The sequence below is a fragment of the Neopelma chrysocephalum genome, unplaced genomic scaffold (genome assembly GCF_003984885.1).
Source record: "Neopelma chrysocephalum unplaced genomic scaffold, ASM398488v2 Primary Assembly neopelma1_104, whole genome shotgun sequence".
Classification (NCBI taxonomy): domain Eukaryota; kingdom Metazoa; phylum Chordata; class Aves; order Passeriformes; family Pipridae; genus Neopelma; species Neopelma chrysocephalum.
Genome location: NW_020897768.1, coordinates 2445106 through 2468509, shown reverse-complemented (window position 1 = coordinate 2468509; position 23404 = coordinate 2445106). Strand labels below are relative to the sequence as shown.

Genomic DNA, 23404 nt, shown 5'->3' with positions numbered 1-23404 from the left:
CACAGGAAATCTTTGACAATTAGCAATTTCTGTGGGATATGAAATGTGTACTTCAGATTAGGCAGTCTGTTCATTCCTTTCTTGATTACTTAATGTAGAAGCTGGTTGTTCCAGTTAATCAGCGTGAAGAGATGAGCTCTCCATTTTTTCTTCCCCAAGAGATTTAATATTTTTAATACAGAAAAAAGATTTTGTTGATGTAGTAATCTTGTTTCTTTCAATCAACCCATTGTTCAGCCAGCTGCAGTTTTGGGTTATTACTTTGTGCCAAAAGAGCCACAATATTTGCTTTCCTTCTGACTAAGAGGATATGAATCCCTAAGGGAGGGGCCACACCTTGAGTACTGCGTCCAGTTCTGGGCCCCTCAGTTCAGGAAGGATATTGAGGTGCTAGAGCACGTCCAGAGAAGAGCAACAAGGCTGGTGAGAGGCTCAAACACAGGTCCTATGAGGAGAGGCTGAGGATTGTTCAGCCTGGAGAAGAGGAGGCTCAAGGGAGACCTCATCACTCTCTACAACTCCCTGAAAGGAGGTTGTAGCCAGGTGGGCGTCGGTCTCTTCTCCCAGGCAACCAGCAGTAGGACAAGAGGGCACAGTTTTAAGCTGTGCCAGGGGAGGTTTAGGTTGGATATTAGGAAGAAATTTTTTACAGAGAGAGTAATCAGATATTGAAATGGGCTGCCCAGGGAAGTGGTGGATTCTCCGTCCCTGGAGGTTTTTAAGATAAGACTGTATGTGGCACTTAGTGCCATGGTGTAGTAACCATGGCAATGTTGGATCGAGGGTTGGACTTGATGATCTCAGAGGTCTTTTCCAACCTGGTTGATTCTATGATTAACCTGTAATCCATACAGAGCAATCTGCTTTAACATATTTTGCATAATTAATACAGATATCAGTTAGTGATAGGTACCATAGTCTTTTGACAATCATTTAAAGTTGGGAATTGAAAACTCAGCCTGTGTTAGAACTATAACATTGTCTTTTTATTGTGACTACTTTCTGTGTTCTGTTTTAATGTCAACACACAGTATAGAAAGGAATTGTGAATTGTCACATTGCAGAAAGAAAAAAACCTCTATGATAAACTTTCTCATTGGTCTCAGGGTACTGTTTATCTGGACTTTAGTTTCTTAGAATTCATCATTAACCCCTGCTTTCATCATGTGGAATGCAGTGGTGCTCTAGTACAACAGTTTGTGCATACCCTGATTGCAGTAGCCTGGGTTTTGACTATTATTCCTACATATGTTGGTCAAGTTATTTGGTCTCTACTACTTTATTTACTGTAGGTAACACTGATCAGTTGTGCTGAGGGCTTTTTGTCTCAACAGAGTCACAAGGAAATCCTTTTTTAATGAGACAGCAGAATGTTCATGTATGTGTTAAGCATGGATAGTATATGATCGAGATATCATTTAACACTCCTTGAAAACTTAATGTAAAATAAACATACAGAAAACTAAGAGTAGATTTGGGAGAAATTTGGAGCATTTTTTAAGGTCAACTGTGAGTCAGAACAATTTCAAAAGAATTTTTTTCCCCACTTAATAATTAAATATGTTTCAGTTTTAATAAAAATTTCATTCTAGCTCTAGCTGACTTGCATGTTCTCAGAGTTGTTTAAAAGCAGTGCCTACTAGGTCTGTGTTGTTTTTTGGATTATTTCAGATTGACTGTTGCCAGAGGTAATGTTTAAATTAGAGCTACCTTTATTAAAGCTTCAAAATTACCTGTGTATAGTCTATAGTTCCAGTAATACAATAGTTCTAGTAAAAGTATAGTTCTAGTAATACAACAGAGCTCCTTGTTAGAACAAGAGATAGATGGTTGTATTTTATTATTTTGACATTTGATGGCATGAGTTTGAGTTCTGGATGTCTAATATATATGAAACCTAATAATTTTAAATCTAGCTCTGTATGGTGGCGTGATTTTCTAGCTCTAGCTAAGAAGAATGTCCTATCTTTTTTTTCTTTACTGATCTCTTTGTTTTTCCTTTTACATTCATTACAGTGTTATATTTTTTTAGTAAAAAAGCCTTTGAGGAAAAAACAATAAATTTTTTTGGAATTTTTGAAAGGATTCATCATTTTGCTCTTCCCCAAAATGCATTTCATACCGTACTCTTTGTGTATTCTTGAGACTGGATGTGGCACTTAGTGCCATGGTCCGGTAACCACGGTGGTAGTGGATCAAGGGTTGGACTTTATGATCTCAGAGGTCCTTTCCAACCCGGCTGATTCTATGATTCTACGTTTCTTCCTTCATTCAGAGGGAAATCGTATAATGCTACACAATGACTTCATCAGAAGACATGAAGAAACATCTTCTGCTGTTCCAAAGGAGCCTCTACTCAGAATTTGTAGATGTATATGTGTATCTGTTCAGACTGAAGAGGAAGTTAATCAATGAATAAGGCTGTTTACCTGAAAACCTCTTAATGGGACTTAGGTTCACCTCCTCTCCTAGCACTGCCTGACTGTAATGTGGGGCATTTCCCTGCTAAGTCTGAAAGCTTTCTGCCAGTGTTACTGCACTCATCCATAAATGTTCAGAAAAATTATTTTAAAGATGATTACCACTGCTGTCATACCTTGGAATTCTATCCCATGGGGGTGCATGTATTTAACATCAGTTCCTTGGGTACTCATTAGGGAGTAGTGGGCAGAGATATTCAGTGGATCAAATTCTGTCTTGTTCTTGGCAGCATATGAATCACTCACTTGTGTGGACTGCCCATCTTTGCAAGTATTACATTACATGTGCTGCTTTCCACTGATTAGAGGGGAGACTTAAGGTGCTTGTTCTAGGGCAGTCACTTGCAGATCTACTTACCCAAGACTTAGATAACGCAAGGCGACCTGCATTTAAAGAAGTGGACCTTATTTCATGATTCTCACATCTTATGCTGTAGTTATGATCATGAACAAGAAGAACAGCAATTGCTTTTTCTGCACACACTTTTTCTTTGCTTATCTAGTTTTCAGCAATTGTGAAGAGTGAATCCACATACATATTGCAGTGTCAGCTTTGAAATATGTAGATCTTTGACTTAAACTACATAGTAAGTAAGTAGTGCTTTAATGTCTTCAAAGTGTAAAGGCTACTGCTTTCTTCAGGATGGACAGCTTGTGACATAGACTTCTGGGCATTGCTTTGTCATAGTTTGCATTTGTAATAGTGGAGTAATTAGTAAAGCTGCTAATGCCTGCAGAGCCAACAGCAGAGCACTGTTGTGGGTTCAGCAATAGCATTTTTGGAGCCTGAAACACTAGAACAGGCTACCTCACAATTTTATCTTAATACAGCCAAAGAGTGCTGCATAGTTATTGCTACACTTCTTCACTCATTAGGTGCAAAGTAATAATAATAGTAGCTTGAGAAAATATATGGAAAGTAAATACTACTTTCAAATTTTTGTGAGAAAAAATAACTTCTCTGCCTTTCATAACTGTTGCTATTAGTCATTTATACTTAAATCCCTTTGCCTTCATTAATTTTCCATGACCACTTCAAATTGCATTTATTATTCTGCACAGTGAGAAATACTTTTGGTTCTTGATTGCCTTTCTTTTTCTGTTATGTACTCTGCCGCTCAGGAAGGAATCATAGTAGATTCACTGTGTTTTAATAATTTTTCTCAAGGAATTATTTTTGTATGTCATAAATATGTGTTTGTGATTTTAAAGGAAATACTAAGGAGCTTTCAGGATACTTAGACCATCACAAGGTAAGCACTGGAGGTGGTTCAGTGTGAGGACTGCCTGTGGGCAGAACTCCTGGAGGAGAACCTTGGGAGTGACTCAGGAGTTGGGGATGCGAGAGGGTCAATTCCCTGATACAGTGTGTTGCTTCAGAAAGTTTGGGAGGCACTATTACTTCAGCCTTTTAAGATGTTAAAGTTACTTTTCCTCTCTAAATGGGTGCCCAAACATACTATTTTATTGTTCAGTTTGTTTTTATTGAATTCTTAGATGTTCCAAATTTCTATCAGGTTCTGTGTTGTTTCCCTGTGGAACAGCTAACTGACTTCTATCTTCATATACATTAATGTTTCAGGTTGATATTTCTCAAGTGCATATTTTCAATGTGTTAATTTATCAAAGATATGTAAACCAATGTTAACTTATTTCCAGTCCAGTGATGATACATGCAGTGTATTATATTGCAGCAAGCCAAATGCAAATTTTGGCTAAAAAAAAAGTCTCAGCAGCAAAAAATACGAAAAATATCTTGGATTACAGAAAAGTAAGGCTCTTTGAAAACTCACATCCTCTATATTGTCATGCCTTTAACAGAATCAGGTATGTTGTTATAAGCTTCATCTTTCCAGATGAATGTTGCAAATGCCAGGTGATGGAAACTGCACAACATGTTTCCCTGGATACTCTATGCCACTGCTGTTTTGGGGCAATATTTATTCTTCTGGTAGCATTTTTGGAAATACCTTTCTATAGTTTAAACTTCTGTCATTTCTTCATTCAGTTATTCCTTCTTAGCTCTGCACCTTTGACTCCTTACGTTCAACTTTCTCGGTGCAGCCTGGAGAGCAGTTCAGTAAATGAATTCTGAAAAGCCTGGGTGTGTACTGGTCAGCTTAATGGTTAGTTTTTCCAGCTTTATGTGGGATAATGGGTATGTGCATTCTATATGTATTATACTCTATGGCTTTGAACTCATTGAAAGAATGGTTGGGCCTGTGTATTTTCATTTGTATATCTGCTGATGAAAATGTTCTATTGGAAATATCAGTCAAAAATTATGTGGATTAGGGACACTCTTGGGTGAATTTTATGTCCATAAAATAAATTGGTACTTTGTGATAGATATGATATTTCTCCTGTAGGTTTTAAGTAGTTTTAAATGAATTTCCAATTAATTGCAGCATCATGAAATTTCAGTGTGGTATATATAAAAATGAACTTGACAGCATCCTTGAAAGTTTAGTCCAAGTTTGTTCCTGGTGAGTGATAGCTCAGATGCCTTTTAGAGAATGTCAAGAGGAGCTGGGGCAGCAGAGATGTGGTTGTGTGCATCTGCATGAGTGTAACGCAGCAGGAAGAGGAAAGAGTATGCAGAATAAGAACAGCATAGGCTTGTCATTGATCCTAACAAAATGAGAATATTTAATTATTATAAGTTACAGATCAAAAAATGTCCAGTGCTTTGCAAATGACCTTGTGCCAGTCTCCCATATGTCCCTTTTGATACTTATGCTTAGACTGGCAGCGTGCACATTGCTGAGGGTGTAGGGGCCAGGGCAGCTCCCTGGAACTGGGAACTCCGTGCTGCACCGGGGCTTCACTGGTCTGGAAAGTCTGGTGTGCAGTGGTGCCAGCCTTGGTGATCTATGTGTGCTCTTTGTGCCTCAGCAAAGAGAGAAACAACACTTGAAAGGGTTTAATGAGAGCAAGTTGTGAACATGGGCTGTCCATGCCATAGAAACTGTCTGAACTGGCCATCATGCATCAAATTCTGTAGGTGCATAGCTTAGCTGTTAATTTTTGTTTCTTAGCTTAAATTTTGCGGTGTGCTTCCGCTCTTGTAATAGTAGCATGCACTTTCAAGCTTCAAAAAGCAACTGTTTAGAATTTCTTTTTATTTCTTCCATTCAGTGTTCCATCAGATGTTATAACTTGTAATTTTGTTTTTGGTCTCCAGGAGGAAACACACAGATCCTCTCCTATTTACATAACTTCACATGGGTAATCAAAAAGAGCACACTCTGCAGGAGGATCCAAGAATTAGAATTTATTGTTGTTTTGATTAATGCTTTAACAATCTAACTGAAATAGAATAGCTGCTTATTTTTATTCCAGTTGTAACAATGCTAATGCCATCAAAAAATACAATTTCTATTGAGATTCATTAGTAATACAGTGAAATCAATAGCTGGAAATATCTGCTCTACCCTTCTGATTTCTCAGCTCTCTGATGATCTACAGTCCTAGGTCAAGGGCAGGATGCTTTAGTGAGTTGTCAGCATCCCACTTCTTCACCAGGAATAGTGTCAGTGGTGGTGATTTCCTTATACCAAGTTTGTTCAGGGTTATTTTTATTTATTTCAACCCATATTTTTACTTTTCTGTTCATCTCTAGGGCTTCTAATACCATGATTGTTGAGGTTCATTAATCTTTTCCCTATGTGGTACTATTTCTTTTGGTGAAGGAGAACCATTCAACTGGAAAGCTGAGGAAAAGTTAAGCTTAAAAAAAAGTCATGTGATAACCAGCTCAGTTTATACAACTTGGAAAGTGTGGAGTAGATGCCTGAACTTTGGGTTCTGTTGCTGTTTCAGCTAGGAGAAGCTATACAGAGAGTTGCAACAAAAAATACAGATGCAGCTAAAATCAAGCAAAAGTAAGTTCAAGACCAGACAAGGACAGTTAAGTATGACTAGTTATTTTTATAAAATTGAAGGCTTTATGCTACCCCTTAGCAAAACCAGTTTCCTGATTCACATTTCACATATTCACATATTCAAAAATTTACCATTGGAGTGGACAAATTTGTCCTCTGCTTACCTTAATAGCAGTATTTCAGATACTTTATTCTTTCTATGTAGTGAAAATTAAGAGAGCAGCATGTAAAATAGGTACTTATTTTCTAGATATATAAATCTACCAATTATCTATTAGAATTAGTTTTTAGTTGTTAGCAACATACAGTGTTTCATACCATTGCTATGGTTGCACCGAGTGTAAATCAGCTTGGAGAAGCAGAATAACTCCTTCAATACAACCAGTAAAACATCACTTCAAAGTCTTCCATCCTATCCATATGTGCTTGTGACTTTTTCCCTGGCTTTCACTCTCCACTGGTCTTTAACAGTTGGAAGGGTGAAAAACGAGGGGGGAGCTTTTACAAGTCAGAAGAGAGTAGGACAACTTGAGTAGGATCTCTTCCAGTGATAGGACTTGTGGGAATGGTTGAAAGCTGTGCCAGGGGAGGGTCAGACTTGACATCAGGATGCATTTCTTCAGCAAGAAGAGTGGTCAGTCACTGGAACAGGCTTCCTAGAGGGGAAGCTGTTGATGGTCCAAGCCTGTCAGTGTTTACATTGTCCTTAATAATATGCTTTCACTTTTGGTTAACCCTGAAGTGATCAGGCAGTTGGACTAGATGAGCACTGTAGGTCCCTTCCAACTGAAATAGCCTATTGTATTCTACAGTCTGTTCTGTAGGAATGAGAAAGGAGCCAAAAGCACGTGTCAGTTGTGGCTAGAAGATAAGTGCTGTAGCGAAGTGGCAGGCAGGCATGTTCCAGAGTGCCAAACCTTTGGCTCTATTCCCCTTTCAGGGATCTCTTCTCTCTATTTGTGCTATACTGTATTGCTGTCCTCCCTCCTGTGTCTTTCTGCTGCCTCATCTGCCTCCTGGCTTTTGCAGCAAGTTGCCTTGTGACTCTGTCTTGTGGAGTCACGATAAGCATGTAATGAGGAACATGAAAACATATGTCTTGAAAAATGGCTTCCCTTTGAGGTGGTAGATGCTTTATTTGCTAATTGTGTCAGTGTTTCATGTTGTCGTTGAAAGATGGAAAACCTCAGTAGTGAATTTCCATAATTTGGGTTGAAGGGATTACATCTAAGACTGGCTTTAGAAGTGTTCCTCTGAGACTGTTGGAGTGCTGATGTTTGTTAATAATAACCATGTGGCTGTCATCTATTGTCTTTAATTTACTAAAAAGTCCTAGGATTTTCCTGTCCCCTGTCATTGTGTTTTGATGTCTTTTTATCTTTGTGGTGGCATATGCCTGCATTTAATTATTTCTTCTTCAGATAATTTTTCTCCTTGTTAGTAAATGACCCAGTAGAGTTACTCTGCTCATTTTACTTTGACATTTACTTTAAGGTACTATATTTTTTTTTCCATGAGTGTTTCTTCAGAACTTTTGGTATCATTGAAAATATGCTGAAACAAGTGAAGGTGATTTTGGTTGTATATTGAAGCAGTAGGGGTATAGATTTGCTGATAAACCCTGAAGAATAGATTTGAAATCAGTGAGATTACACATTTCTGTATTTCTGTGACTCACATAGTGCTATATGTACCTGAGATGGTCAGATTCACAATTTTCCAAGGAATAATAAACATATTTCAGCATTAGGCTATATCAGTGTAAAGATGTTAAAATACATTCATGTATTTAACAATGCATATATTCACTATGAAAAATGCTATATTGATGTTTATAAGAAGTATTTATAACATTATAATATAAAGAATTCATCATCGGGTAATCAAGACAAATTAGTTGCTGAAGATTACATAAAAATAGCAATGAAATTTATTTTAACCTTATCATAATAAAGGTAAGTAAATGCTTTTTTAGTAAAGTGTAGACCTATTGTCATTGGGAAAGAGAAAACATACAGCATTTATATTATATTTATTGTACTTTTTTTGTATGACCATGATAATTGAAAAGCATTATATGTGACCAGAGGTGTAAAATGGAGAGATACTTCATTAATTACTGTTATTATTCTGCTGATAATACTATGAGGTGCTTGTTAGATTGATGTACAAGGATGTAGTGGGCTTTAACCTGCTTACTCAACAGTTTGTGCTTATTCATTGATAGTCAATGCTTTGTACTGCTGTTATAACTGTTTGGGTTTTTTGGTTTGGTTTTTTTTTTTTTTTTTTTTTTTTTTTTTAAGAATCACATAATTGTATGAAACACTGATTGTATACATACGCCTTCTGAAATAAATTTACTTACCCTTATGTATCCGCTGAGATCCTAGACACTCTGAGAAACCATCTTCTAGGGGTTGGTAGACATCTTCTAAGCATAGTCAGGGCCAGAAACTGCTGCTAAAATTCACTCTTTCAGCTTACTGTTACCCTCGTGTTGGCACGCAAAGGCTGAGATGGTACAATCCTTAGCCATGTCACTCTTTTTTGAGGATCGGACTGTTCTGTTATTTATTTATACCTGTATTGTGATGTAATGTCTAAGTTGTCCTGGTTCTAGTACAAACCTAATAATTACACTGCCTGAAATTGCAGTTTCTAGTATCTATCAAATGGTCCATGACTCTCTGGAGATAAACTGGTAAATTAAAATCTAGCTCTTTTTATCAAAATATCTCTATATCAGCTTTTTCATGAATCCAAGTATGTAGCATGGACAATGAATGTCTCATTTGGCAAATACTTTTCTGAATACTGTGATTTTTTTTTTAAGTAAAAGTATAGATTAAAATACTGTATAGGAGAAGGCTGTAAAGGCAGTGATGAAACAACAGATCTGTTATTGAGAGCCTCCAATGAAATAATGTATCTTGCCATTCTTCACTTTTATGCTGCACAATATCTTCACATTTTGTATTGGTTTGCATTCCAACTGCCTTGTCTGTCCTCAGTGACAGTGGTGTTAAGATAGAGTGAGTTAACTGTATGGTATCAATATAATTACAGACTGCACTGAAAACATATAACACTTGGAATATTTGGAATCATTCTGATTTTGCTACAGAATCTCAGCCTTCAATTGGGTTGTCATGCTTTTTGCTGAGAATAAGGTAGCAGTGAGAGTGAAAATACCTCCTGTCTTTTTTACAGCATCTGGTATTCAGTGGAGAAGATCAGACATCATCATGCTTACCAGGATTTAAGTGATCTATGTGGAGCCGTTTAGATAAAGTGAGCATGTTTTGGGAGTAGTGACAGAAAGTAATCAGAATCTAATGTGTGTGAACTAGAGACTGATGGTGAAACTTGGGATCCACAGAGAGCAACCAGAAAGCTTTGCACGGTGAGAATCCAGTGTGCTGCTCAGCAGTGCTGCTCTTATGTACTAGGAGTAATAGCAGCGCAACAAGAATATAATAATCTCCATAAGAATTGGACTGATGTTTTGAAGATTCGGAAGTACTGTATTCAAGACCACTTTTAAGGCAGCTCCAGATCTTTTAACTTTTATTATGTGTCATCTGTTCATTCACCACCATTACACAGAATGAAAAAAAAAAGGCATAGTTACCTTATAAAGAAAAATAACCAAAATGCAGAAGATACTTCTGTGTAGGTTGACAGCCAGTTTTAGCCATGATTGTTTGGGCTTTCTTGAGAAGTGGCTGCTATTATGCCCTGGTAATTTTATGCCTCCTGCCATTGCAGAGTCTTCCACCACTCTGATTAAGGACTAACATCTGCCATGAGGTATTTTTCATTCTTCTGCATTACCCATGACTTAATCAATTTTGGACTATGACAAGCACAATGTAGTACAGAATAATTCATAACATTTGCTATATTTGAAATTATAATGTTTACATTATTGGTTTTGTAATTTATTTATGCATCTCAACTAGCTAATAGCAAGATTGGACTATTAAAATGTTTACTAATGCTTCCTTCAACTTGTTTCTTTGCAATTACAATTCTAACACAATTACTACAAATAAATATGTCTCTAAACAAAAAAAAAAAAGGTAATCATTACCCTATTAATTTATTTTCCAGTTGAATCCTGAATTCAAAATTAATTTAACTGGAACAGATAGTACTCATATTTCCTGCTTCCACAAGGGTTTCCGTCTTCCATAAGTACAAAAGTTAATTGTAAATGCTAAAAGTGAAGGGTTTCAATATAAACTCAGCTCTTCTTTGTGTATAGAGAGAAACAGTAGAAGAAAAATATACTGTAACTATGTGTGGAAGATTTGTTATCTCAATTTTTTACTGTAATAAGAATATAAATGTAATAAGACTGGGCCTTTGCTTTCTTTAAACTATAGTACTGAAGAGTCTAGTTGGTGTGTCTTCATTGCTCAGATGCCACTTTTTGGTTGGGATTTTGCATAACAGGAAAAAGAGATGATCAAAACCAGGAGATGGCTTATTTCATGTTCACTGCATAGAAGTCACACATTTTTCTTGTCTTATTCCCACTGGTTTACTAATGGTGTTTTTCTAGATCTCAGCATATTTGATGGAATCTGAATTTCAAAAGAGCCCTTTCATCCTGGAAATGAGAATGTGTTGGCACAGTGGTGTGAATCATGGGCAAGTTTCATAGTGTTGTATCTAGTGCTGTATTTGTCTGTACAGAACTTCATGATCCAGCCCCGGGATTATTTATAAGCATTAAGGACAAGGCTTCAAAACATGCCTGCTCATCTGACTCCTTAATTTCAGAATGAATTAAGTACTTAGCCATCTTAAAAATATGGGGCTGAGCTAATTTTGCCTTAAACATGTCAGTTTTACATCATCTCTTGGTACTGATGTATTTTATATTTCCCTTTAATTTAGGGTTTTCACAGCACTTTTTATACTGATCCCCATGGCCTACAGTCATTAGAGTTCATTAGAGTTGCTATCAGACAAGTAAGAGATTCTGCTCAAGTTTCAAGATGCCTTCTGTTTAACCTGTTCTGCACAGCTTGTGATTTGTGTTAGCTAAATGTTTCTATGGACTTACTACAAAAGCTTTCTCAGGCGCTTCTTTAATAACAACATCATATATTGCTCTGAAACATTTATCTTCAAATTCATAGAATTTGCCTCTATGAAATGTTTTCCATATGGTGTGATGAAGAGAAGTTTAATAGAGGATGATAGACAATACTCAAATTATAGTGTAGATCACAAAGGTCAGTCTGTATATTTTAATTTCTTTTTGCCAGACAGCCACTTAGGAAAAGCTACATTATTCCAAGATTTTTAGTTAATTACATGGATTGCACCATTTTCGTTTGCACATATTGGAATGTGTCTTCATATCACAACACTAGCCTAGCCTTTAATTTGTGTGCTGCAGTTTTAATTGGTAGAGATGTTTTCTGTAGCAGCATGCATCTTCTGAAATAGGGCAGCGCACATCTTTTGATTAATGCAAACTAAGTCACTGGAGTGTTCATGTTGGCAGCATCAATTTATAGGCATAAAAGCTAGAAAAGAATGCAGAAAGAATAGCAAGCCTGTTATTAGTATTCCATGTCACTTTATTTATATATTGATGTTCCAAAATCTGGACTTTTGCCTACTGATGTGCTATTTAAATAATTTTTTATTATCGAGTTGTAGATATTTTTTAGTTTGATTACAGAATGATGATTTTTCCTACTCTGTTCTAAACTATTGGTAGATAGATGCATGAATTCAAATGTCATATGACTTTTTTTTCCCAAAAGCTGGAATTAATCAATTTTATGGAAAATTCTTTTCATATCTGTGTAATTTCAGCTGTAGTAGTATTTTGAAAGTAGGACATTGCCGCTACCTGAGTTGCTAAGACAAGTCAACTTTTTTTTCTTGACCTTGCTTGACTTGGATGCCTTGGGCTTTCTAAAATACCCTAGCAAATACTAAAGTGGCATTTAACATGTAGTCTATGCTTAAACTCCATTTATATGGAGTTTATTTATCCATTTAGTTTTTGTTTTTAAACCTTGATCTATAAAGTCCCTAAGAAGAGTCTTTTAAGGAAATTACATGCTCATAGGGAAAACGCAAACATGACCTAATTGCAGAGTGAACACTACCTATTATATTTAATCTCAAAAAACCTGAAATGAACATCAAATAACTACACTGTGGTTCTCAGGCCCTGATGCATGGAGACATAAACTGTGTCTACTTAAGCATATTAATTATTCCCAGGACTGTTACTTGGTACTAAAACTGGCATGAGAGTCGCTGCATCCATGGTGGTCATGTCTCATGCTCTCCAAAACAGAGGGTGCATGCAGAACTTTTATTGTGAATGGTCCCTGGCCTTGGATAGTGTGTGTTTCAGCCAGGACCCATATTTCTCTTGGAGACTCTAGTGAATCTGTGTCTGCCCAGATCCGTTCTGGCCATTGGGTGGTATAGTTGGTCAACTTCCAGTTCACAGGGACAATCCCTGACACTCAGGGATCTGTGATTTGCAGAAAGCACTGGTTAGCAGTAGTTTTGGCTCAAGAGATTGGCTCTTTGGTGCCCCCGAGTGTCCCCTGCACCCTCATCCCTATTAATTGATGCCCCTGGGTGTACGCTCCCAGTCATGATTGTCCTATATGTCCCTGCCCTTCCAGGAGGCCAAAAAAATAGCCAAGCTCTGGAGTCTGTGGCAGTTTCTACTTTGAGGCCTGAGAATTGCCAGCCTTAGGTTTTTGGCTTTTTGGCATATTTGAATCAAAAGATTCCTAAACCTAAGAATATTGAGTGAGGAGAAAGGTTTGCTAGCAAGTTAAATTTAGATCATAGAGACAAGATTTAACATGTGCATTAACATTTGAGGGATATATATATATATATGTATAAAATATTTATATATAAATATGTATTTAGATAGATAACATAAATTAATATTTAACATTAAGGTTTCAAAGTGCACTTAATCAGTGGGATGCTCTACCTTTGCTCATTTCTCATTTAGCTCCCTGCTTATTCTCCACCTCAGCACAATCTTCAGATTTGTTCCCTTGATTTCTCATGTCCTGCCTCATAACTTGTTGTCTTCAAACAGAAGATTGATGAAACATGCCATGAACTTTTACCCTTCCTCTCCTTTATATTTTTTGTTTGTTTGTTACCTTGCTTGATTCTGTTACCTCTTTTCTCCTTTTTCTGCTTCGTATTTCCTTGAGAACCTCCTGGCCATCTCCTGGCACCTTTCTCTCCAGATACCCAGATTGCTTGCCTTTCAGCTTCATCCTGGGTTTCTCCCTTTTAGAAACATTTTATAATGGAAAACAAGGTGTATTTTATAGTGTCTGATGCCATATCTTGTACAATACTTTGCAAACAGTCACAGTTTTGCTTTCTAGAATTAAAGAAAATCTTTTTCAGCCAAGAAGGAACTTGGATATTGGAGGCTTCTGAGAAACCAGAAGAAAATAAAAATGCAAATATAAATTTTTGTTTCTTGTCTATTCTACCCCTCTTTTGTTTGTTTAATCTTTTGATTATTTAGATTTTTTTCCTTTTAAATTGCTTGCACGTTCTGATTTTGTAGATGCATGAAAAGACCAATATCCTTTCTTGGAACATCCCTCTAAACAAGTACTTTTGAAATGGACATTAATATTCTCAGTCATCCAGGTGGGCAGCCATGAAACTCTGGGCAAGAACTGACATTCTCCAGTGATTATCAACAATTCTAGCTCTCTTACAAGAGCATGTAGTGACAGGACAAAGCAAATGGCATAAAACTGAAAGACAGTAGATTTAGATTAGGTGTTAGGAAGAAATTCTTTACTGTGAGGGTAGTGAAGCACTGGAACAAGTTGCTGTGGTGGTATTCAAGGCCAGGTTGGATGAAGCTCTGAGTAACCTGGTTTAGTGAAGGGTGTCCCTGCTCATGGCAGGGTTATTGGAACGAGATGATCTTTAAGGTCCCTTCCAACCTAAGCTGTTCAGTGATTCTCGCCAGTACTAAGACAGCTCTATATTTTCTAACTGAAACAAAAATCTATCTTATATTTTCATTACTCCTTAAAATTGAAATGACGAACATGTCAGTGCTGTCAGCTGTTGCTGTTGGTGGCATCCATCCTAAAACAAAAGGGAAAGCTATCGGATTTTTGTCAGCATTAAAAAAACCCCAACAATATACATACCAAGTCCTGATGAAATATTTTTTTGTATGAAATGGTTACAATTTGTTGAGAAAAGCACTTCCACAAAAATAAATTTCTTATTAGCTCAGCATCAAGTTGTAGTTCTTGTGTTGGGCTGAGCCTCAGCAGGCCTGTTTTGCAATGGAACAGATTGTTTCACGACACGGTGTGCTCCTGGAAATTTTCTTCTTCTTTGAGAATGAGCCTGTGGCATTTTCTGAACTTGAGAGGCTGTTTCCTGTGCTAATCAAGGCAGTTGACAAACCCTTCAGCATGCTTGAATGTGGGTTTGTCCAAGTTCTTTGTCTACCCTGTACACCCTTAGGAACAAGAGCATATTGGCAGAATTTTTTTTTTCCTGCCAGCTGCTGAGATCATCAGCAACAAACATGTAACCAGATGAAAAGCTTGTTAGTCTGAAACATAAAATGCAGGCAAACTGAGCGATTTCCTTTTAACGTTTTCATTGAGAATTGCATTTTTCCTTGTTTATTAAATATTTCTTGATGTGTAAGCTGTGGTTTGATCTGGGCATGGTTAATTAGAATGTTTATTGCAAAACAGGGTGGTTCTCAAATGTGGGCAGTCTTACAGATCTCACTACTGTTTCACCAATGTGCTGGGAAAAAAGAGGTCTCCGTGGAAGGACTTTTTTGTATGCCTGTTAACAAACGGTAATAGTGAGGTAATTTGTGAAGGTGATATTAAAGTGGAAGAGGCAGGAAAGAAGATGTTCCCAGATACAGGTAAATATAATGGGCATTTTCATTTGCTTGACAGTTCTGAGTAAGGCAGTTGTTCTTTTCCACACTTACAGTCAAAGGCCTACCTGCCAGTTACCTTCACTGAAAGAATGAATTGCTTGTAAAGAAAAGCAGGGCATACACCAGATTTGTATGGCTTGCTTCTGTGTAACAAGATAAACCACTATTCAAATTGGTGAACAGAACAAACTGAAAGATATTTATGCTTTTTAGATGAAATTTAATGTCTGTTTACTTAGACTCATAGGAAAATTGAGGTTGGAAAAGACCTCTGAGTCCAACCATTAACCCACCACTGCAAAGTCCACACCTAAACCATGCCCCTCAGTGCCATATCTACATGTTTTTTGAACATTCCCAGGGATGATGACTTCACCACTCCCCTGAGCAGCCTGTTCCAATGCTTCACCACCCTTTCGGTGAAGAAATTTTTCCTAATACCGTGTCTAAACCTCCTTGGCACAACTTAAGTCCGTTTCCTCTTGTCCTATCGCTTGCTACATGGGAAAAAAGACCAACACACACCTGTGTACACCCTCCTTTCAGGTAGTTGTAGAGAACAGTAAGGTCTCCCTTGTGCCTTCTTTTCTTCAGGCTAAACCCCAGCTCCCCCAGCTGCCCCTCATAAGATTTCTGCTACAAATTAGTTACCAGAATTACATGCTAGTTCTTTATCCTGTTCTGCACAAGTATTTACTGGGTTTATAGTACCTTACTGAGCTGCTGTACATTAGTCACTAAGCAGTTTAATGACAGATATGCTAATAAGGAGAAGGGTGATCAAGAGCTTGCATAGTGGCAGCCTATGGGCTCCTACATCAAATATATTTTTTTTGTGTTCCCTCTCATTCACGTGACCTGAGATGCTGCATTTTTCAGTTACTTGGTGTTCACAAGTCCTGGGGCAAAATGAGAGTACTGAAATGGGTTTTATGGAAATTTTAAGGAAAATTTTCCAAGGAAATAAGTTAGTTTGTGCAAGTAAGTTGTTTATTTGTCTGCCAGACTCTTTTTCCCAGATAATTTTTTTGACATGTTGGCTAATTTCAAATCTATAGGAAACAGAAATTCATTATTCTCTTTTTATCATATATGTATGGTAGTGACAAGGTAAAAGCAATGCTTGAGGTCATGTGTTTGGAAAAGATTCATAACAGACCTTAGTAAACACTGATTCCTGGAAAAACTGTTATCTGTCACAGAGCTGAGCCCAATCTGATAATACATTGCGGTGCACTGGGCTTGAGGAGTTAACTCACTTCTCACAGGGTCTGGCATAGACTTTTAGGCCAGCTTTTCTATACCCTGGACTAGGAACTGCCTTGAAAGTGGGTGCCATTGCTTTGAACTTGACTTGAAATGATGGAAAGCCATCTGTAGGAGTTTAGAATATATTTGGTTTTATGATATGTTGTTGTTATAACTGCAGGACATTGACCTTAAGAAAGAGAAATACATCTTTTTGTAGGGTGAAAAAATGATACTTGGCCATTTATACCAGTGTGGAGTCTTCCAGCCAGCTGGTCTTATGAATATAGTGCCTAAGTATCATTTATGGATATCCACATGTGTGAGGCATCAGCAAGGATACAGGATTCAGACTTACTCCTAGACTGTAACAAATTAATCAGTTGTGTAGACTCACCACAAGCAGGTTTCACTACTACAGGGAGCTTCTCAGGTTGCTTGCTGAGTTTCCTGGCAGCTTTGCTGCTTACTCTTGATTCAGTTTCATATAACTGATCTTTGGTAGTGATCTTGTCTGTGATAAGCAAAGGATTTGGTGGGGGGAAAAAAGGGAGGCTTCCCATCACTGATTTTTGGATAGATGCCAGGAGCATACACGGTACTCACATTATTTGAAAACATTATCCTGGGCCCCTTTTTTTCCTCTTGACAAGATAACAGGCTTTGATGAAGTTGCAGACAGGTTCAAACATGTCTGCTTCACCTTTTAAAATTGATTTCTAGAAATGTAGTTGGAGGAATTGAAGGATATTTGCAGGAAATGAAACTAGTCTTCTTGACATCTCTATGTTTTAATTTAGTGCTGTAGTCTGTACAATGAAAACAAGTACTCTTAAGGCAAAGTGACAAGTCTATGAAAAACATGCATCTTGTTTGCTGAAGTATCAGGCTGTAATACCACTATAGGATGAATTTTAATTCCTTATGTCAAATAAGACAGTGTAATGAAATCACATTACCTCATGTTAATGTGGTTTCTTTCCTATGAACACAAGTTCACTTGCTTGAAATTTTCTTTGTTGCTATAGAGAATCTTATTTCCAGGCAGGACTCAGGTTTCCTACTTCTTCAATAGTTTGCAAATACTTGGTTTATATCCAGTCATAAGAATGTCCCTAATCTTGCCTCAGTTGCCAAATGCTCTTTCTTGCATAAATAAATGGTAGCCAAGAACACCCAGGGGCCACTTAACAAAAACTAGTATGATGTAGTTACTAAACCTGTCTGTTACGTCTAGTGCTTGTTCCAACTTCTGATTACTGGGCTGGTTTTTGTGTCCTTGTGTTATGACCATTTCATTAAATGGACAGGAATAGTGCATTCGCCCAAGCGTTGGCATCTTGTTTGCGTGTCCCCTACCATGTCTGTAGATCAGTAGGTGAACGGTCAGACATGGCTTGAAGTACAGTAAGAGTGAGGAAAACCTACTGAGTGTGGTGTGGGCATGAGTGTGTTCTATCAAATTCATTGAAAATTCTGCAGAAAAATCCACAGGAGACTCTGGAATAAAATCTCTTTAGAATATTAAAATATCTTTAATTTTACACATTTCCTTCATTTCAGCTTCCGTGATTTTCACTGCACATTTAGAAGTGTGTGAATTTATGTTGCTTCATGCGCCATATATTTTTAGATATTGCTGACAGTTTCTCCTGAAGAGGCAGTACAGGAAGGTTGGTCATCATTTTAGTGTACGGGACTGATCCTCTGGACCAAGTATCTGTTTATAAAGACTTCCAAGTGGAAGCTTAGAGCAAAGATATGCTCTCCAGTGGGTTTCTGAATAAAGGCTTACATACCTTTCTGCTGTTTAGGTATCACTGGTTTAGTCCTTGAAAGGTTTTATTTGTAACTGTTGCTCTCAGTTTGAAGTAAGATTTAATCATATATATCAGACCTGAATCATTTGTTTCCTTCTTTTGTGCCTTTTTTACCAGTTACAAATAAAAGGTTTGTTTATTTTATATATAAATTATTTGTTTTATATCTGAGTGTATGTATTTTCCTGTCTGTACAGCAGTCACGGCCATTCTTTTCTATTTGCTGACAGAGCACATTAGGAAGCAAAGGTCATATTCTGAAACACCCTTAAGTCTCTCCCACCTCTGCACAATTCTGTGCATTTACTTGGGGTTTCATCATCTCTTCCTCAGTGAACTTCAGTTTTCCTGTCAGTCTTCTGGATACAGTTGACTTTCTGAGCCCAAGATCTGAAGTCACATCCTACATAGAAGCTACTATTTTGAAGGTTTGTAGGCGCCTTTCAAATACTTTGATAACTCTGTAAGCAGAGATTATTAGCTCATTAGTGGCATTGCTAACTGGAAAACCAGGAGAGGTCAGTGAGGAGCCTGAACACCAAGCAAAATTTTATACTGGTTCTTAACTTCAGTAAGTGGCATCTTTTCATAATTTTCAATATTTTGAACTTCCAGACATCTGTCTTACTCTTTAGCTATTCTACTTCACAGTACAGAAAAACACGAAAAAGGGTAAGTAAGAGCACAAGGGGAAAATATACCTGCTGGTTCATCTCTCCCTCTTGCTTTGAGGACAGAATAACAGACATTATACTGAAGAGGGAAAAAGAAAGTATTTCCCTCTTTCCAGTAACTGTGAAGAGACACTCCTTTTGGCTAGTTAATCCAGCTGGGCAGAGCAACTCTCTCAAGAATACCAACAGCTTTCAGATAGTCAGGGTTAGGTGATGAATATCTCACTGGTGGACTTAACAGTGATGTCATTGATCGATTCGTCTTTCAGCCCTACTTACCTGTTCCACACCATACAAAATGTAGCACAGCGTTGATGTTTTCTCTTCAGATTAATCCGTTAAAACATTTCAGTGTGTCTTGAAGTGCTTTGTTGAATGGACTTTTACACAGTAGAAGCTACAGAAATCTTTGTTGACAGAAAGCTACTTTCCTTTTCTTACATGTCATAGCAACGCAGTTTTCTAGGATGTTAAACTCAAGGACACCTAGAGATATGTTTACAAATAAATACACTCTTGATGTTTTTAGTGTTTTTTGCTTTATTTTTTTTCTGATATGAGTAAATCTTCCTGCTCTCTATTTCCTCTTTTTATGAGTAGTCCCATGCTCAGATGAAAATAATCCAGGATTAAATAAAAAATATTTCAACAGTTTTCAAGTTTGCCTTTCATCCAACTGGTGACATATTCATAATACTATCTAAGCTGCTCTGAAGGTAAGAGGTAAGAAGGGAGAACTATACTGAGAACAGCTATTTAGTGAACTGCACACCATAGTTTGAGCGATATAATAACTGCCAACACCAAACTTTCATCACAACCTATGCAGGGTAACTCCCCAAAGACATATTTGATTTCAAAGACACGTTTGAAAGAACCTTAGTCTTAAAAATCTTACCCAGTGGCTTGCTTTCTTATTTGATAAAAAATATATTTAATCAATGTTGTAATCATTCAGTCCTTTTTGTTACCGTTTTCTCCCCAAAGTACAAAAAAACCCCGTATGTTGAAGCTAACACTGTTGTCACTCCTTAGATGTTATCAACAACTGTATTTAGTGGGCCATCACACTCAAAATGTATCCCAGATCTTTTCTTCATACTGCCCTTGCTGATGCTGACCTTAAGATTGCTGTTGGTTATTTTTATTGAGGTGAGAAAGACTCTTATCAATTTCTTGCAGTAAATTTCATCCTCAATAGTAATTCATTTTCTTTGTGGTAACAGTTGATATACATCTAGAATTATGTGGAATAGCGTATTGAGGAATTATTCAGCAGTTGAAGTAGGATTATGTGGACTAGTGTCTTGTGGAACTGCTTGGCAGGCTTAAAATTCTCCATAGAAAGCTATGTGTCTGAGCAGATGTTCTTCATAAATTTGTCAAGAACTAGTATTTCCACTTTAGCACTTTTCTAGTTTCTTAACACTGTTGGTATTCTCTTTATAGTTTTTTTAATCTATACTAATCTAGGCATAGATCAGTAGCTAGATACATTAGGTAATCGTTTTTCTACCAATACTATAATTTGGAGATGGAAGGACCCTGTGGCATACCTTTGCAAGTTGCTGAGTGCACTAGGGGTAGAGTCAGAGTAGCAGCTAGGCAGTAAAAATCAGTTGCCAATGTAGAGAGAGGGGTGCGAAATCTAAATTCAGTTTTACCTAGTCTTTGCTCACTTTAATTTTCTCCTTTGTTTGCTTGTTAATTCTTTTTTGGTTTTAGTCAATTTGAAAGATGAAGTTCTTTAAATCTTTAATTTCTTTTCTACCTATATTAGTACGTTTTGTTAAAGAAGTTTCCGAAGGATATAGGGCTTATGTGATCATGCTGTTTCTGTCTTCTAACTTTTTCTGCAATAACATTTAAATCTTTTGGATAAGTTCAAGCAAATTTGACAGACAAGGATAAATCTGAAAGTTACTGCATTTAAAGAATCAGAGGATAGTTCATGTGTGAAGGAACATTGGGAGATCTGTAGTCAAACCTCCTGCTCTAAGCAGGGCCAACCAAGGGTTCAGACTAGGTCATTCAATAGTTCATTCAAGTGGATCTTGAAATCCTCCAAAGGAGGAGATGGTACTGCATATTTTAGAAACCTGCAGCACTGCTGGGCAGTCCTCATGGTGAGAAAACTTACATAGTCCAAACCTTTCTGTTTTCACCTTTTCCCTGTTTTCTCTCATCCCTGTTACACACTGCTACGAAGAGGCTGACTATGAGAACACAGGCACTGCAGAGCTGCTGTTCGATCCCTTAGAGCTGTTTCTTCACCACAATAAACAGGTCCAGTTCTCTCAGCCTCCTCTCACAGGGCATGTGTTCCAGCCCCAACCATCATGGCTGACCTCCACCCACCTTGCTCCACTTGGTCAATGTCTTTCCTGTTTTGGGGAAGAGAGGTGGCAAACCTGGCCCCAGTGTTCTGATACATACAGTGTGAGTACTGACTAAAGGATATGGTCACTTTCCTATGTTTCCTCTGTGTTCTGTAAAATAGGCAACCTGGTAGAGGATAATGGCCCTAAAGTCCAACAGTGGAAAAAACCCTACATTATGAATGAAACTTTTAATGGACTGCATTTTTAGATGTGCCCAACTTGAAAAGATGTTCGGTAGGACATCATGCCTTATGGGACATCATGGAATCTAATCACAAGAGAAAAATCTTTTTCAGCACTTGTGGCTGATTGTACTCTCCTGATAACCCCTCCCAACTTCTATTAGACACTGAATATTTTTACATTTGCAATTCTCATTCTTAGGGGTTTGAATGTCCTTTTCATGACTAGAAACCTCTTAGGATGTTCCCTTCCCATGAATTAACTTCATTTTAATTTTTACAACTGGTTTTATTGAGTCATCTGCTTTTTTTTCCCCTGTCTGAAAATCCAGTACCCCTGCTTTCAATTACAACTGTAACACCCTACACAGAAAATGAGCCTTCATGTATGTTTTTAGTATTTTCTATTTTAAAAATATGCTGGGATTTTTTGTTATTTTAACACCATTGTAGGTGTTCAGAGTTCCACCTCTCATTTTTTAATAATCTTTAAATTAAAAAAGCTCTTTCTAAATTAGAGCTGTCAGTGATTTAGCGATTATCATTTTTCACTGGCGTTGGCTCATTCTTCCTCTTTCAGTTCAGAAATTCTTTCATTAACCTGCAGAAAAACTGTACTTCTCAGGATACCAGATAATCTTGCTATGCATAATGCTACATGTATGCAAGAGGTTGGTGTTATTCCCATTCTGGAAATAATTCCCATTAATAGCATATAGTTCTTTTGGAGGACCTGATCTTGTTAACAACACCTCACGATTCTCTAATGAAGCTATGCCAGTACTGCAAACACAAAACCAAAAAAAAACCAGATAGGTAAAGTGCAAGGTAGGTTGCAGAATTCCTTTAAGTGGGAAACAAACGTTGACAGCAGAAAGGGATGTGTAGATTCTAGTTTTTTGGTGGGTTGGACAGACTGACAAGAAGAACATTATTTTTTGATGAGTTTTGACATGACTCTTGAGTGTAGCAAAAGAATGTTTTTACTGTGGGATGCTGAATTTTAATAGAAAAACTATATTCATGACAGAAGTTTTGTAATAGGTGTCAAGTACTTTGAAGAGAAATATGATTAACATCATTTTATTGGCACTGTAAGAATAAAGCAGAGCGTTTTCAAAAAAGTAAGAGCTACTAACTCAGCTATTCCATTTTATAACTCCATGAAGGAAAAGAAGTTACTTCCCTAAAAAAAAAAAACCACATAAAAGGGCTGACAGTATTTCCGGAATTTTACAGCTCAGAGTCTGAAGGGAGCTCAAGATAAATTTTCATAGGGAGCAATATCTCTAGAAAGATATTAGAAATGCTTTTAGTCTCTGACTCTTCTCTAGTGATGACCGCTTTGTGCGTGACTGAGATATGCATGTTTTCTTGAAATTAAGAAGGATGACATACATGTGCATTATACAGAAGCTAGTGCAAGAGTACTGTGTTAATGATGAGAGTCAAAAGTGAGGCATATTTGGGGATTAACAGGTACTGGAGGAGGTAATTAAATAGCTCTGTGTCTCCCTGCTTTAGTTCAGTTAGCTCAGGGAAAAAGGGAGTGAAAAATGTATGAAGTTTCTTCTCACGGAACGCTTTATTTTCTCTTCTTACCTGAGATCAGTGATGCTAAAAATGTATTGTTGAGTTCCTTGTGTTTGTCCTCACTGTAGGAATGCCATTGCTTATGGACAGCCTATTTCCATTGGTCACCAAATCCTGTCTTAAGTAAAGCATTGGCATTATAGGCAGTGCCTTTGAGACAAAGTAATTGTAAATCAA

At 37.3% G+C, this 23404-nt stretch overlaps 1 protein-coding gene across 29 annotated transcripts in view; it reads left to right on the top strand.

The window, feature by feature from the left end:
* The window catches only part of KHDRBS2 (KH RNA binding domain containing, signal transduction associated 2), a 380194-nt gene that overhangs the window by 37952 nt on the left and 318838 nt on the right, over positions 1-23404 (top strand). The window lies entirely within an intron of this gene.